This window comes from Ictidomys tridecemlineatus, chromosome 5, assembly GCF_052094955.1.
Source record: "Ictidomys tridecemlineatus isolate mIctTri1 chromosome 5, mIctTri1.hap1, whole genome shotgun sequence".
Taxonomy (NCBI): domain Eukaryota; kingdom Metazoa; phylum Chordata; class Mammalia; order Rodentia; family Sciuridae; genus Ictidomys; species Ictidomys tridecemlineatus.
The window spans coordinates 93,873,910-93,891,412 of NC_135481.1; the positions used below are offsets into that span (position 1 = coordinate 93,873,910).

At 40.9% G+C, this 17,503-nt stretch overlaps 1 long non-coding RNA gene across 1 annotated transcript; it reads right to left on the reverse strand.

The window, feature by feature from the left end:
* Window positions 1-2,419: 2,419 nt before the first annotated feature.
* On the reverse strand, window positions 2,420-5,651 carry LOC144377562 (uncharacterized). Its single transcript, XR_013438553.1, has 2 exons — window positions 5,257-5,651; window positions 2,420-4,769 (listed from the first exon to the last, which is right to left on the reverse strand). It is a non-coding gene; the product is annotated as an uncharacterized LOC144377562 (long non-coding RNA).
* Between the last annotated feature and the right edge of the window lie 11,852 nt (window positions 5,652-17,503).

The window sequence follows — 17,503 nt, forward strand, 5'->3', positions numbered from 1 at the left end:
ATGAGAAAGTCTGTAAGTCAGCTGTCCTCAGTGAAGAGATAATTGAGGCGGACAAGACAACTTTCTATAAAATGTCCAACCTTAGTAATCTGCAAATACACGCAGGGAAGAAACTCTGAATGTTAAATGTGAGGAAACTTTCAAGAGCAAATCAGCTTTTGGAGTGTGTCAGAAGACAAATAACAGTGAGAAATCCTTCATCTTCCAGTCAAACCTCACTGTCAGAGAACTCACGCAGGGGAAAGCCTTATGGGTGTAATGAATGTGGGGAAACCTGCAAAGAGCCAACCTTCTCTGTACATTAAAGAATACAGGGAAAGTCCTTATAACTAAACCTTTGCCAGAAAACTTATCTAAGCAAGCACTAGAGAACTCAAACAGGGGATAAACAGATGTAGAAAATGTAGGGTAAGTTTCCACTGTCATTCAGCCCTCAGAGAACTCCCATGGGAAAAACCCTATGAACAAGGAACTCACACTAAATGGCAGTTCTGTATGGCAGAGACAGCTATGTGTCCTTCAGATTCTATCTTCTTTTCTCTGGACAAAACCTGCATTTCTTGGCCACCCTTTCATGTGGTCAGGCCTGCATGACTGAGGGGATATGAACAGATGTTATGAATGTCATTTCCAGGCCTGACAACAACAAATATGCCCATGCTGACCTCCCTGGCTTCCTGTCCTTGTGTCCTGAAGTGCAGATGACCGTGGGTGGCCTTGGGAGCCAGTGGTTGGAGAATGCCACCATGGTTTAAGACAGAAGAAATTAGTTGAAGAGATCAGAGATCTTCCCACCTCTGTCCTCAGCCCCTGCATTTTCACTTATGTGTGAAATAAATCCCTTCTCTGTCAAGCCATGATTGCATGACAGCATAAACAATCCACTGTAGTTAATTCACTTAGTGAACTTTTGAGGGTAATTACCAGTTTTTACATATTAGAAAATTCACACAGGAGTAAAACCTTCTTCACCTCAATTTAGGAAGCCGTCAACTCACAGGGGAAAACCATGGGGTAATTTGGGAAAGCTCATAGACAGGAACAACTCATTGAACACTGAGAATAAAGTTCATCTTTGTAAATAACTTTAGAATAAACTATGTCAAAGCTTTTTAAAAAATTATGCAGATGATTTTTCGTTGATAGTAATATACATAAGAACCACAGCTATACATAAAAATCATAAATCACAATGAGTAATGTGTCTCTCATTTGTTCACATTCAAATATATATGTTTTTTGAGCCAAGAGAATGAATCAAATTGCACAGGCATATCTATGCAATCGCACTGCAAGACCATGGCTGATGGAAATAACAAGTTTTGGGGCCCTCCTTGATTTCCCTGCAAAATACTGAGTATCTCAAGTTTGAATTTGTGTTCTTCAACGTGAGTGTGCTGGTTATATGCATGCCATCCATTCTGAGTATCTCCAAAAGACAACAAGGAGAATGTAGCTTGTCAGGCAACTTCTACATAGTGTGACTCTGGTAGCACATAACTCAGTCCCTTTGAGCCCCTACCATGTATAAAAACTGGTACTCAATCTTGTTATGGTTTGAATGTGAAGTATCCCCCCAAAGCTCAAGAAGGTTCTGAGGAGAAATGATTGGGTTTTGAGAGTCTAAACCCAATCAGTGAATTAATCCCGCGGTAGGGGTTAACTGAGTGGTAACTGAAGTGGTAGGGTGTAGCTGGAGGAGGTGGGAATTGGGGGTAGATGTTTGTATCTGGCAAGTGAAGACCTCTGTCTCTGCTTTCTGATCATCATGTGAGCTTCGTCCTTCTGCCACACTATTCAGCCTGTTCTGCCTCACCTTGAGCCCTGAGGGATGGAGCTGGCCTTCTATGAGCTAAGACCTCTGTAACTGTGAGTCCTCAGATAAGCTTTTCCTCCTCTACAATTGTTCTGATTGGGTCTTTTAGTTGCAGCTGCAAAAAAAGCTAACTAAAACACATCCCGAATACATACTAATGTCATGATGTTTTGCTTACAGGGAAAATTTGTGTAGCTAACTCTAACTCTTTTTTTTTCTTTCTTTCTTTCTTTTCTTTCTTTTTTTTTTTGAGACAGGATCTCACTATGTTGTCCTGTGTCTGGCCTCAAATTCCTTGGTTTAAGTGATCTTCATGCCTCAGCCTAGCTATACAGCCAACTGTACCTAGTAATACAGCCAACCCTTAATTCTTTTTTGTACATAAGGTTAAAATTGCAGTATTTAATTAATGGCAATTCTATCACCATGTCTATATACAGAGCCTATAGCAAACTGTCCTACTGTTAATTACACAAACACGATGTAAACATTCTTCAAGAACTGGGAACTGGTTGCAGCATCATTCCTGGTCACTCCCCAGAAGTTCAGAGGGTGTATGATTTAGTGTGGCAGCATAAACACACAAAATGGTTGTAGGAGACATTTTCACAAAATATGCTATTACACTTTTTTTTAGATTAAAAAAGGGCACATTTTGATGCATGAACATAGGATATGAGTGTGCACTGAATAAAGATCTAAATCTACACCAGAAGTTCTTAATTGGGATGAGGGGTAGTTTTTGTCCCCTCAGGCAATGGTTGTCAATGTCTGAGGACATTTTTGACTTTCACAACTTGAGGATGGTGTGTCAGTGCAATTGGCATCTAGTGGGTAGAGGCCAGAGAAGTTGCCAAACATCCTACACAATACACAGGACGGCTCCCATCCCCAGCAACAGAGTTATTTGCCCTCAAATGACAACAGAAGCTTGGAAGCTCTGATCTACACTGACACTAAAATGATAAGCATGTTGGTAGATATCAATATCTGATTCAACTGAGAAAACTACAAGTGGGTTCAATCAGAAGGAAAACAGTCTGTTCCCGCAACCCAGACATCCCTATATCCTTCAGCTCTGGAGAGTCAGTGTAGCTCAAGATAGTGCCCTAGAAAGGCACTCCCAATAGACCCTGAGGGCTTGCGGGCAGCTTGTTTTGGCTGTGGGCTATGGGTGCCACTGACCTTACTCACTGCTACTGCCTGTTGCTTTCAGCTCCTGCATCTGCTGCTCCCTTCCAAAATCATTCTGTTTCACAATGGATACCATTCCTCTTTCTCCCTCCCAGAAAAACATCTCTTACATATGCTCATAGTGGGTTGCAAACTATTGCTGTCAGTTCAGGGTTATTTTAAAATTTCTCAGATCTTCCTTACCACAGAAATTATCCTACTGCCCATGAACTTGCATAAGATTTAGCTGTCCTATCCAGTCGCCAGAGTTCCTTACCCTCTCACATGTCTCTCCTCTTTTTCAGATCCTTATGCTGTCTCTTGAGAAGCCAGCTAAGAATTCACAAATTCCTTTTTCTACCTTATGCAAAGCAATTTATCCTTCTTCGTTTCTCTTCCCCTGTTCTGGGTGGGGTGGGGGCAGGATTACTCAAGCAGGAACATGGAAGTACTTTCTTAGACAAACAACTGCAATCATAAAACAAAACTCATATCCCATGGGGTAAATTATGCTACTCTTCTGAAGACAACATGTAAGTACTCTACTTGTTTTCCATGGAATTTTATATAAAACGATTGTCTTCTCAACACACTGGGAAAAACAGTGTCCTGTCACTCTTAGGAACAGTGGTTAGGCATTGGAGTAAGACTGCTTGGGATCTGAATCTTGAGCCTGTCATGTAATATCCACATGCTATATAGGTGGGATCTTGAATGGGCCCTAAAGGCCTATATGTTAAAGGTTTAGTCTCCAAATGGTACTATGGGAGGTAGTGGAATCATCAGAGGTGGGGCTGTGGGAGGTCTTCAGATCACTGGAAGGTGTGCCCTTGAATGGGGGACAATGAGTCTTCAGCCCTCTTCTTACTCTCTTTTGCTTCCTGGCCACGAGGTGAGCAGTTTTGCTTCAGTACACATTCCCACCATGATGTGTGGCCTCACCACAAGCCCTTAGCACCTGGACCAACCTATTATGGACTAGAACCTCTAAAAACATGAGCCAAATAAACATTATCTCTTCTAAGTTAATTATTTCAGGTTTTGAGCAGAAAGCTAACACACGGTATGACCAGGGGCAGGTTACTTATCTTCTCTGTCCCTTGGTTTCTTCGCTACTACAACAGGGAAAATAATATCACCTACTTCATGGAGTCACTGTGAGATTTAACAGCAGGTAGCATAGCTTCAGCTCAGCGGCTGACATTTGGATCTGTTCAACAGTGAGTATGAAAGAGTAGAAGAGATAGGTAGACTTTTGGGGGTGGGGGAGAGAAAGAGATGGAATGATACAATAAGCACATTCCAATAGAGAGGGATGAGTGTACTAAGCTCTAGGGATTCAAAGAAGACAAAGAGCTTCTGCCCTTAAAGAACTCCTCGTCTCCTGGGAAAAACAGAAAAGTAAACAAAGAACCATAATGCGATGTGACAGTGCTCCAGCAGAAGTCTGTTTGTACTTGTCAAAAGATTCTTACTCAGCAGTGCCCATGACATCCTCTTGTTGTGGATGAAAATCAGTTTTTACCCCACTGGAGAATGACAATGCATATCACATTCTCTGTTCAATGCAGAGAACTGGAATATCTGGGTGTGTAGATTTGGCCAGTTCCACTGCCCAAATCCACAGCTTCCAAAAGCAAGATGTGTCTATTCTGTCTTTGCTGCTGGGTCCCCTCTCTCAGATAGCCCAAGGGCTTTATCCCCCATGGTGAGATGCCTCTTGATTAAGACTCTGAAGGCTCAGCAGAGACTGCAGCTAGGAGCAAGCTACTTCCCCAACCTGCAGGAGAAGAAAAAAGATTAATCATGCCACATCTGAAAGAGCCTAAGCCAATAAGTACAACTTTAAACATGCCAATTTTAAATGATTTAAATCACTGGAACCATACTTTACTGTTTTTAATGACTAGTATGATGAGTAAACATTCTAAGTAATTACATTTCCAAATAGCAATGATTATGAAAATTAAATGGGCATTATTCTTTGCGTAATTTCAAGACCTTTTTACCCCATTTGCAAAATTTCAAGATCTTTTTATCCCATCCTCTCTCCAACCTCCAAAATACATCATGACTTTGGGTAGGTTACAGAAATTCTGAGTTATTATTTTGCTAATTTGTGCGTTTGCAGTGTGTGTAGTGTAGTGCTGGGGATCAAACCCAAGGCCTTGTGCATGCTAGGCGAGTACTTCACCACTGAGTGTGTTCATTTTCTGTCACTGTGACACAACACCTGTGAGAATCAGCTTACAGGAGGAAGGACTCACTTCAGCTCATGGTTTCGGAGGTTTTAGGGAATGGTCACTTGGCCGTTGTTTCTGGGCCTGTGGGAAGGCAGAACATTATGGCTGGCAGCAGGTGGTGGAGCGAAGCTGTTCATCTCATGGCAGCTGGGAAACAGAGAAAGAGTGCAAGGAAGAGGCCAGGGACAAAATACACCCTTCGATGTCATGCCCCCAACGACCTTCTGAGGGAGAAGAGCTTAGGCAGCCAGGGCTAGATAGCGAGTGAGGAGGTCGGGGGCAGGGCCAGACAGAGGGTCTTTTGATGAAGTCAGTTTCCTGGCTGACTCAGTTCTCTCCAGTGGACATAAGCCGGGGACCCAATCAGACAGACACACTTCTGTATTTATGCTCATAAGTGGGGAATCCAATTAAAAAAAAAAAAAAAAAAAACAGATGCCTGGACTCAGGAGACACCACTCAACAATAGGGAGGGAAATGTGGATGGGGAAGAAATAAGGAAAGGAGGAAATTCCAGAGGCCACAGCAGAATAAGCCAAAACTCCCCCAGCAGATTCCCAGCTCTGGGGCCCCTTCTCTTAGGAGAAGTCTCAGGATCCAGTCATGTCCCAATGTCCCATCTTTACTCACTGCTGCGTAGGAAATCAGACTTTCAACACATGAGTTTTGGGGGACATTTTAGATCCAAACCATTACTCCCAGCCCCGTTTTACTAATTAAAACAGATAAAACTTTAGATTTTTTTTAAAAACATCTGTAGAGAATATTGATAAAACCTCACATGTCATAAAAGAAGGGAGCATCATCATAAATTAGAATAAAAAGAAAGTCAAATGGGAAAAGAAAATTGAAGTTGAATTTATTCCCCGCACCTGACCAGGATAAATTCCAAGTAGACATAATAGTTAAATGTATAAAAGTATCAGAAGAAACTAAAAGAGTTTCTTCTCTAAGAAACTTAGAGTTGGGGAAGGACTTTATAATGAAGACATCAAATCCAGAACCATAAAAAAAAAAAAAAAGACAATAAGAGAAATGCTTCAGGACATTGGGATGGGCAAGGATTTTTTTTGGACAGGACCCCAAAAACCCAGGAAGCAAAAGCAAAACCAGGCAAATGGGATTATATCAAACTAAAACTGGGCACAGCAAAGCAAATAATCAACGGAGTGAAGAAAAAACTTACAGAATAAGAGAAAACATTTTTAAATTATACATCTGACAAGGGATTCATAGGACCTAAAAAAAAATTCAACAGCAAAAATTCCAATAGCCCAGTTAAAAAATTGCCAGCAGAACTAATTATACATTTCTAAAAAAAAGACATACAAATGCCAACAGGTATATGAAAAAATGCTGAACATCACTAATTATCAAGGATAATCAACTCAAAACCACAGTAAGATTTTACCTCATCTCAGTAAGAATGGCTATTATCAAAATGATGAAAGATAACGTGTTGGCAAAGATGTGGAGAAAAAGAAACACTTACACCCAGTGAGTGAATGTAAATTAGTATAGCCATTATGGAAAACAATTCAGAGTTTCCTCAAAAAATAAAAATAGAGGCCAGGCACAGTGGTGCAGGCTTGGAATCCCAGCAGCTGGGGAGGCTGAGACAGGAAGATAGTGAGTTCAAAGCCAGCTTCAGCAACTTAGTGAGGCACTAAGCAACTTAGTGAGACCCTGTCTCTAAATAAAATACAAAATTGGGCTGGGGATGTGGCTCAGTGGTCAAGTGCTCCTGAGTTCAATCCCCGGCACCAAAATAAATAAATAAAATAAAAAATAGAAGTAACAAATGATCCAGGAATCCCATTACTGGATATACAGCTAAAGGAAATGAAGTATGTTCAAGAGATATCTGTAATCCCATGTTTATTGCAGCAGTAGTCATAGCAGTGGAATGCCTGTCAACTGATGAATGGATAAAGAAAATATGATACATATATACAAAGAAATACTATTCAATCACACACAAAAAATGCAATTTTATCATTTGCAATAGCATGGATGGAACTAGATTATCACTGCCAAGTGAAATAAGCCAGGCATAGAAAGACAAGTAGCACACATTCTCATTCATATGGGAATCTAAAAAAGTTGATCTCATAGAAGTTGAAATTAGATGGAGGCTAGGGAGCATAGGGGATAGGGAGAGAGAGGGAAAGGTTGGTCAACAGGTATTAAGTTACAGTTAGGAGTAATTAGTTCTGATGTGCTATTGCACAGTAAGGCAATTATAGATAATAATAATGTACTATATATTTTTAAAAGGTAGAGTAACTATTTTGAATTATTTTTACCATAAAGAAATGATGAATGCTTGAGGAGACAGATATGTTTAATCTGATTTAAACATTATATAGCAAATGCAGGTATCAAAACATCACAGGGTACTCCATTAATATGTACAATTTTATGTTTTATGTAATCAGTTAAAGTATATCTAAATTAAAAATAATAAAAATAAATAGAGCCATGCTGGGCATGGTGGCTCACACCTGTAATCCCAGCCACTTGGGAGGCTGAGACAGGAGGATCATGAGTTCAAAGTCAGCCTCAGCAAAAGCAAGGCACTAAGCAACTCAGTGAGACCCTGTCTCTTAATAAAATGCAAAATAGGGCTTGGGATGTGGTTCAGTGTCTAAGGGCCCCTGAGTTCAGTCCCTGGTACCAAATAAATAAATAGATAGATAAATAGAGCCGGGCGTGGTGGCACACACCTGGTGGCAGCTAAGGAGACTGGGGCAGGAGGATCGAGAGTTCAAAGGCAGCCTCGTAACTTAGTGGAGTCTCAAGCAACTTACTGAGACTCTGTCCTTAAATAAAATACAAAATAAATAAATAAATAAATAATAAATAAAGGCTGGGAATGTGGTTTTGTGGTTAAGTGCCCTTGAGTTCAATCCCTGGTACCAAAAATTAATTAATTAATTAATTACACAAAATAAATAGAAAAAATTGTTATATTCAATCTCATAACACAAATATTCTCTTCATGAAAAATATATCTCTAAGCATGGTCAGAATACAAATGACAAACTGGATGGAAATATCTGCAGTTCTATTGCGGACCAAAGACTAATTTCCACTAAAATATAATGAACTCCTACAAACCAGAAGGCAAAAGATTAATAATGCAGTGGAAAGAGGCAGTGAAAATAAACAAGGAGGGCCTGGGGGAGGAAGGACAAATGGCATCTCAGTACACGAAAATGGCTCAGCCTCACTCAGAGAGAAGAAATTCAAATCACAGCTACTCCAAGATATCGGTTTTCCAGATCCAATTACCAAAGATCCAAAAGTCTGACAACAAGCTCTGTTGATGCTGAGGTCTGAAACCAGTGTTTTTTTACCCTGACAGGAGAAGTACATTGGTATACCAGTGCAGTGGCCAGAGAGAACAATTTGGCACTAACTCCATGTTGAAGAATTCATATTTCAGAGATATTTCCCACATTATAAAATTATAATACTTATGATATTATCCATTGTACCAGTGATTTGCTTTTCTGCAGTACTGGAGATAGAACCTAGGGCCTTGCTCCTACTAGGCAAGTTCTTTACCACTGAGCTACACCTCCAGCCCTACACCATTGTTTTTAAAGCAAAATATTATTAGCTAAGTAAAAGCCTATTTGTGGGCAGAACATAAATTGTGGCATATCCACACAGTGTAATATAACACAGTGGTTAAAAAAAAAAAAAGAAAGAGTAATGGAACTCTTGCATATGTGTTCATACATATATAATGTAATTTTTTTTGTTTGTGGTGCTGGGGATGGAATCAAGGTCCTTGTGCATGTAAGGTGAGCACTCTATCAAACTGACCTATATCCCCAGCCCACATATGTAATATAATTTTTTCCTTGTATATACATAAAATATCTGTATGGCTGGGGTCAGCAGTGAGAGGATGTTATACTGTATACTTTTTATTTTTTATGGAATGTTGAACTATATGAAGGTATGACATTAAACTTTAAAAACTGAAATAAAAAAATATAATAGGCCCCAAATCATTTAAAGTGTGTATGCTTGAAACTTGAAGACAAAGTTTCTAAATCTTTGTGAGTTGAATGGTCTATTTGATATCTATTCCTCCTCTCAGATTTATAACATAATCCAGTTTTGTTTAGGCATTTACTTCTCTCAACATATTCCCTGTGCCTCAGTTCATACTTGGAACTGACTGGCCATTGGTTTCAGGAACACAGGCCAGAATCAATCAGGGTATGGCAGTGCCCTAAGGACACAGGCTGCCTTAAAAGTAGTCATGTGACTAAAAGCATGCTGGAGGTTCTTGGGAAAGAAGTTTCTCTGCTCTAGGTGAACTTCCAGTCAAGCATGCTGATCATGAAACCAGTGATGGAAGCCAAAGTTACTAAATTAAACTGCCCCTGGAGCTGCGGGTGTGGCTCAGTGGTTGAGCATCTGCCTGGCCTGAGTGAGGCCCTGAGTTCCATCCACAGTATTGCAAAACAAACAAACAAACAAATTTCCCCTGAAGCCTGCCTACCTCCTGACTTCCATTTGCATGAAACAATGATTTTCCTCATTGTTTATGTGAGTTGGCACAGAATTTTCTGTTACTTGCAACTAAGACCCATGTAGCACAGACAATGTTTCCAAGAATCTAAGTGAAACATGTGGGAAATTCAGAAGAAAAAAAAAATGTCTCCTAAAGTTTCTCAGACTTAGCAAACTTCCAAAACACATGGCATGTGTTGACACAAAAATTTTCCAAATCAGACTCTGGATTCCAATTAGAATATGATCCAGAAGCAGAAGGGGAAGAGGGGTGGAAAGACTGAGAGCAAATATATTGCACATCAACAGTGGTTGTGCCTGGGCCTACTGGCTAAGTGTTAACTTTTCTCTGATTATAATTATGATTATATTGCTTTTATAATTAAATATTAGATCAGAAGACCAATTATACACAAAATGATGTACAGCTGGCTCAAGCAAACTCCCAACAAGTTAATGCCGGGTTTTCAAAATATAAACCTGTTGGGCTAAGGATGTGGCTCAAGCGGTAGCGCGCTCTCCTGGCATGCGTGCTGCCCGGGTTCGGTCCTCAGCACCACATACCAACAAAGATGTTGTGTCCGCCGAGAACTAAAAAATAAATATTAAAAAAATTCTCTCTCACTCTCTCTTTTTAAAAAAAAAAAAAAAATATATATATATATATATATATATATAAACCTTGTGCTAAGGATATAGTTCAGTGATAGAGTGCTTGCCTAGCTTGTGCAAGGCCCTGCATAAAATCCCCAGTACTGCAAAACAAAACACAAAGGTCAAGGACAGTTGTACTTAATACTGATTTAACAGAAAAAGAAGGGAGCTTTTAAAAACTGCAGTCTCTGGGCCCCATAGGAGAGATTTCAATTTAGCCAGTCTTGGATGGAACCTAGGAAGCAGCGTTTGTTTCTAAGTTAGTATTTTTAAAAATTGGGTAATATGCCTTAAAATTTAGAAAGTATAAAAGACATATAATGAAAAGTAAGTTTTTCACCCCTATGGCATCTCCTGCTGCCATTTTTTCTTTTTTAGGTATTCTGTTAGGGATATTTGCTATATAACCATAGAACACAGATTCTTTTTCTTTATAAAAACAACAGATATGACATGACATTCTATTCATTTTTTTTCATTTAACCACACTTTTAAAGATCAATCCTTATCAATTCATTAAAAGTCACTTAAGTATTATATTGGCTGCTTGGAATTCTATCTCCAAATATTGAAATATACTAAATAAGAGTAATACTACTAATACTTGAATTGAAGGATTTCCAGCACTGAAGTAGTTTTTCCAATGCTGTATGTACAGATGTATTAGAACTCAGAATTCTATATTTTTTGTGGAAGATTGTGATTTGGGAGGTTCATAAACTACACATTAACACTTGTCACAGGGGTTGAGACTGTAATGAGTTTAAAGGATGGAAATACCGAGAGAAAAGGAATAAGAAAACTGGAAGGACTGGGAAGTTTTACTTTATCACAGTCTCTACTGATTTGAGAGATTTTTACCCTGAATACATCATTTCCCTAGGAAATATACACAAAAGACTATTTGTGCACATAGAAAATGATTATATACTGCTGAATCCTAGGGACAATAGACAAGGCAAAACAAGTCAAAACAAAAACCCACCAACCTCTTAGATAAAGCAGAAAATAAAAGTCGCCAAAGGTAAAACAAACAAAATACCAAAACTCAAACCAAATAAGCAAACAAAGCTAATAAAAAATACACTCTCACGTACTCTCACTGTTTCCATAAAGAAAGCCATGAAAAAATCTCCAAGGGAAAGATCTTTTGATTATATCATTGGAAATTTTCATTTTTGCTATTGGAAAATAACTCCAGTCATCAAAACTAAATGCAATGGGTGTGCAACACTGAATCCCTGGAAATCTTCAATTGTCTGAATTCCTTGATTTGAGGCTAGGACTAATTTAGAAAGAGGCAGGAGGAGGATTGAAACACAGGTTTAAAGTAGGGGTGGTGGCACATACATATAATTCCTGCTACTCCAGAGGCTGAGGCAGGAGGATCCCAAGTTTGAGGCCAACCTGGGCAACTTAGTGAAACCGTATCTCAAAATAAAAAAATAAAAAGGGCTCTAATGTAGTTCAGTGATAGAGCCTCCTTGGCTTAATCCTAGTCTCTCTCTCTCACGCGTGCGCACGCGCACACACACACACACACACACACACACACACACACACACATATGTGGGAGCCCACCGTCACAAAACACACACAGACACGCAAAAACAAACCAACAAACAAATAAAACGCAAAGGTTTATTGGATTCCACACATCATAATCTTTTCACTGTAAAACATCGCCTTCCGGCCAAGGAAATGTGCTTGGTGCTCCCTGCCAGAGAAGCCAGGAATCCAGTCCCCAGAGGTGGCAACTTTCCTATTTCTGCATAACTACTGAAGGTGATCCAGCTGAAACTGTAGTGACTAACAGAGGGAGTACGTTCGTGAGAGTATCATTCAGTCACCTCAGTTGGCCAGTAAATCCTGCTGGAATTATACTACCTGGCTGAAGCAGAAAGGTAACCACCCTTTAAAATGATGTATTTAATACATTAGACACAAGATGGACATAGAGCAATCTTTTACTGTTGAAAGATGAAAAACAGTGTGTGAATATACTGTTACTAATTTAGGGTTTCCCAATATTTGGGGAGTATTGCAATATTCTATATACTTCTCCTTTCCTTTCATTGTCTTACCCTGAAAGTGTAATGATAAATTTAAGAAAAGTGAATTTTTTTTCTTGAGATATAACAGAAGATACTCTCAGAATGACACAAAACTATAACAAATATTTTTGAACTAGTTAGTGTCAATTAAAACATGTTTCAAAGTATTCATCATATAGAATCCATACCTCAAAAAAAAAATGGAACTGAGATTTCCAAGGATAATCTCCTACGTAGTAAAAAAAAAAAACCTCCTACTTTTACTTATTTAGCTCCATATCCAGATATTGTATTTTATGTTATGTAAGATTTGGAACTCTCCTTTCCATCCCTCTTTTGTCATTTATTTTCCTGATGTGATATGAAGTAGAATATAGCAAATGGCAAAAAAAAGAGAATCAGGAAATAGTTTTAGGGCACTTCTCTTCCAAGTTCTCGTCATCTGTATTTCATTTTTTCCCCCTTTCTTGAACTGATCTAAACTGGTGAAACACTTTTAAATGTTGAAGAGCTACCAAATGAATGCTAAAATAGATTAAAATCTCTAATTGGAAAGTCATTGGTTTCTGTGCTTCTGATCTTAACAGCTTTCTGCTAGGAACCTGGGGCATGCTGGGAAGTCCTTGCCCTCAAGGAATATACAGTTCAGTGTGAGAGATACAGTTCAGTGTGGCACACAATTAAGTGCTAAATGGGTGGAACATGTGAGAGCTCTAGGCTGTTCACAAAATAGATGAATGAGTTTGGAGTAGTCATTGTGGATTTTAGTAGGCAGGTAGAGGGATAAGGTTTTTCTGGTGAGGCATTTGGTATCTGTAAGAGCAGAGGCTGAATTAATAAATGGGTGGGCAGGTAAAAATAAGTATGCTGATATTCACCAATTGAAAGGGTTCATGCTGGGGAGTGGAGGCAGTTAAGGAGCATGCCTTTAGTCCTGTAGGCAACTGTAGGAAATTAAAAGCCTTTAAGAAAAGTGAATTGGGCTGGGGATGTGGCTCAAGCGGTAGTGCGATCGCCTGGCATGCGTGCGGCCCAGGTTCGATCCTCAGCACCACATACAAAGATGTGGTGTCCACCGAAAACTAAAAAATAAATATTAAAAAAATTCTCTCTCTCTCTCTCTCTCTCTCTTTAAAAATAAAATGAATTAGGGAGATGCATTTGCTGGTGGACGGTCCAATAGTTTTGAAGAGGAGAGATGGCAATAGGAGCTACTGGGCATGAGTGAATGAAGGCATCCACCAGGATGGCTGATTTGGCAACATTAAGGAAGGGTCGGGCAGAGGAAAAATGATAGAAGTCTAGTCAATGGCAGCAGGGGGTGGCAGGTGGATAGTGGAGGGTGGAGGGTCAGTATGTGAAGGTCCAATCCTGAGCAGGTTGGAAAATGTTGGTTTCACTAAGACAAAGAAGAGGGGCTGGCCTGGAGAAAACACGGATGTTTTCTGCAGTGGGCCTATTAGCAGGACACACAGGCCCTGAAGTAGATAACTGCCACTATATATAACTGACAGAACTGCAGTGTGGATGCCTCTGCTCCCGGGTGGGTTTGGGTGGGGTTATTAAAAGGTTTTGCCTGTGCAGCTTTGTCCCTTTCAGGCAGGAGAGAGCATCTGCTGTTGAGCATTCCCAGTCCTCAAGGGGCCTATGAGCTAGTCAGGAAACATAATTTTAATAGGATTAGCTGAAAGATGAGCAAATGTCAGGTGGTGGTTTGGTAGTATGTCATGGCTGCTAACTTTGACATGCTAAGTGTAACACTATGAAAGGCTTTTATGCTGGGCTCAGAGGCCGAACACTTAGCAAATTAGATCTCTTAATTTTTGTCCTGCTCTTACTTTTAGAGAGTGTTACCTGGGGCAAACCATTTAACCTCTCTGTGCCTTAGTGCTCTGTTTATAATAGGAAGCTTATTGTGGTAGGAGTCCTACACATTTTGAAAGCTACAGATAAAAAGCACCGTAGATTCCCCCCCACCCCACCTCTGATGACTGAGTCAGTCACTTGGAAAGGTCAGCCTTTTCATTGGGTTATTTTAGTTGCTAACTCCCTAAGTTAGTTAATTAGCATTTTTCCAAGATGCTTCTACCAGACACCTTCTGGGCCTATCCATCTTGTTGTCCCTCTTTCACCCAGTGGCTGATGCCCTGTGACTCCCATCTCTATGCTCTTGGCTCAAGTGCAGCCATATTGAAGGGGAATTAGAGTTCTGTACTAACACTCAGGGACCTCAGTATAAGGCTATCATGCTCAGTGTAATAGGGACCATGTCCTATGTAAGATTCTGCCTTGTTTGTCTCACTCTGTCTTCCATATTTGGCCTTTGGATGTCTGTCTTATTCTCCTGAGTCCCCAACACTTGTCCCGTAATCAGCTTGAGGATCTGAATTTGCACCTGGAAAAACTGAGGCTGAGACCATGCTATCAGCAAGACATTTTCTTTTTTTTTTTTAATCTTTTTTTTTTTAAGAGAGAGAGAGTGAGAGTGAGAGAGAGAGAGAGAGAGAGAGAGAGAGAGAGAGAATTTTAATATTTATTATTTTTTAGTTATTGGCGGACACAACATCTTTTTGTTTGTTTGTGGTGCTGAGGATCGAACCCAGGCCGCACGCATGCCAGGCGAGCGCGCTACCGCTTGAGCCACACCCCCAGCCCCAAGACATTTTCTTGATGCTTGTTATGAGTTCCTAATTTTTGCCTGCTCCTGGGTTTCTCCAGGCTATGTTCCAGCTGTCCAATGGCTTACAATACTTACGTTCTGTGTGGAACCAGCCTGCTGCCCGCTGCCTTCCTGGCCTGCTGCCAGATCCATACTCTCCAGATACTGTCTTCTGGCTGAATGTTCATCACGCCAGCTGGTCTGCTTTTCATTCCATGGATGTATCTTGTTCTAGTCTCCACTTCTCTTAGTCTACCTCACCCTTATTACAGTTAATCCTTCCATATTAAACCACAGTGGATGTTTGCTGCTGTGGAAACTGATGTGGTATTGGAATTTTATCCTTGTTTACATCTTTCTTTGTGTTGGAAAGCTTGGGATCACTTCCAAAACCTTCTCAGAGAGCTTTCCTGTCTCCTTTAGGAGAAACAAATGAAAACTTGACAATACCTTGTGTCTGTGACCAAGCCCCAAAGTCACTACTTTAATTGTAAATTTGTATTATTTAATCTTAATTTTGCTTTTAGACACATTTAAAAATATATTTTGGCTAGTGATCATTCACATCTCTTCATTTAAAGGTGTCTTACTGGAACTCAAGAACTTTGCTGCTATAAAAAAATAAATCAAGGCTGTGGAGGGTGTTGTTCTACAGTGGTAGTTCCAACCTTGAATGTCCACTAGGATCCTCTGGAAGGATTATTTTATTTCATTTTTTGTCTTCTTCACATGGAGGGCTTATCAAAACAGTTTGTTGGACCCCACCCCACAGCTTCCCTGAAATGGTGCTTGGGAAATTTGTGTCTAACAAGCCCTGACATGATGTCCCCCAACTACACTAGGAGGACAGCATTTATGCTGACCACAAGCACAGGTAACCAGAAACTGCTATTCAGTTCAAACTTTTACCTGTATGGATAGGTGAAGATTGCCGAAAAGTAAACTTTGAAAGTTCAGTTTACAATGAGGATGATTGGGGTTTAAAGTCTTCTCAACCACTTATTACTTATGAGGACCTGGGCAATCACTTAAATTTTTTTGAGGTGTAGGTTCACTCATTCATAAAACAAGGATAGCCTCTATGCTGCCCACAATAGTGTTGTATCAAATGAAATGGGTGTGAAAATGTTTGAACAACTGTAAAGTGGCATAGCACTTGGAGGTATTGTGATGGTTTTTCACTACTCTCCTTAAAACGTCACCAGTTCCTTTGGTTTTCTTGCTTCCCTCATTAATTATAGCAACTTTAATTTGGGAATGTGGAGTACTTTAATTGCTATAATAAACTTTTTTAAAAATTTCATTCAGTGAGATCAGACATGCACTACAAACACTACACAGAGCCAAGAATGATTCCCAGTTTTTACAGCTATAAAAAGAGAAGTACAAGACCCTATTGTAACTTGGGGTGGAGTCACAGTTAAATCTTTCAATCCCATTTAGATTGGCCCATTGATAAAAATGGCTACTAGCTATAGCACGTTAAAAAATAAAGTCACAGCGCACAAAAGGTAACTTGCCTGCTCTATACTTTTATATCTCTTGCAACTTCTATTAATTTATTTATCCTTGGAAGTACTAAATCCCTCCAGTCTGGGATTTGAGTATTTTTCTCATCCAAGTTGCACAGCTCCAAGGGCCAAAACACTTCCTTCTCAAATGTGGGAGCATTTGTGATTTTTCAAGAATGAATTCTTCTAGGCCTTCAGTGAGTCTCTCAGACCTTAGTTTCAATTGCTCCTAGGTCTTTCACGATATTGCAAATATCAGGATGCTTTTCTGACGGTAAGGTCTATTGATTTCGGAGTCAAAAAGACCCCTTTGAGGAATCAGTAAATAGATTTGCCAGTCATCTACCGGGGGCGAGATGGGGTCACCTGGATCCCCCACCCCTCTCCAGGGCGCCCCTCCCAGTCTCGGGGCCGCGTCCGCACACGCTTCTCCAGGGCGCCGGCAGGAGGCGCCCGTGCGGCCGAGGCGCTGCGCGCACCCGCGGGGAGCCGGTTTTGGGGGCGGAGGGAAAGGAGAGGAGGAGCCCGAGGGGGCGCGGCTTCCTCCGTGTCCCTGCCGGGCGCCAGAGAGCCTCCTTCGCCGGGCCAGGACTGGCGGCCGGCGGGGGTCGTGGCGGCGGCGGCGGCGGCGGCGGGGGCGCTGGCGGGCCGCGGGTCGGGCTCCGGCCCCGGCTCCGGGTGTTAGGAGACAAGATGGCGGCTGCGCTCTGGAGGCCGGTCTTCTCCTCCTCCTTGCCCTCCTCCGCCCCGCCGCTCGCCGCCTCCTCCTTCTCGGTCTCCTCCTCCCGGTTCGCTGCCTCCTCCTCCTGCAGCAGCATTAGCGACCGCCGCGGCGCCGGCCCGCTCTCCCGGAGCTCGGG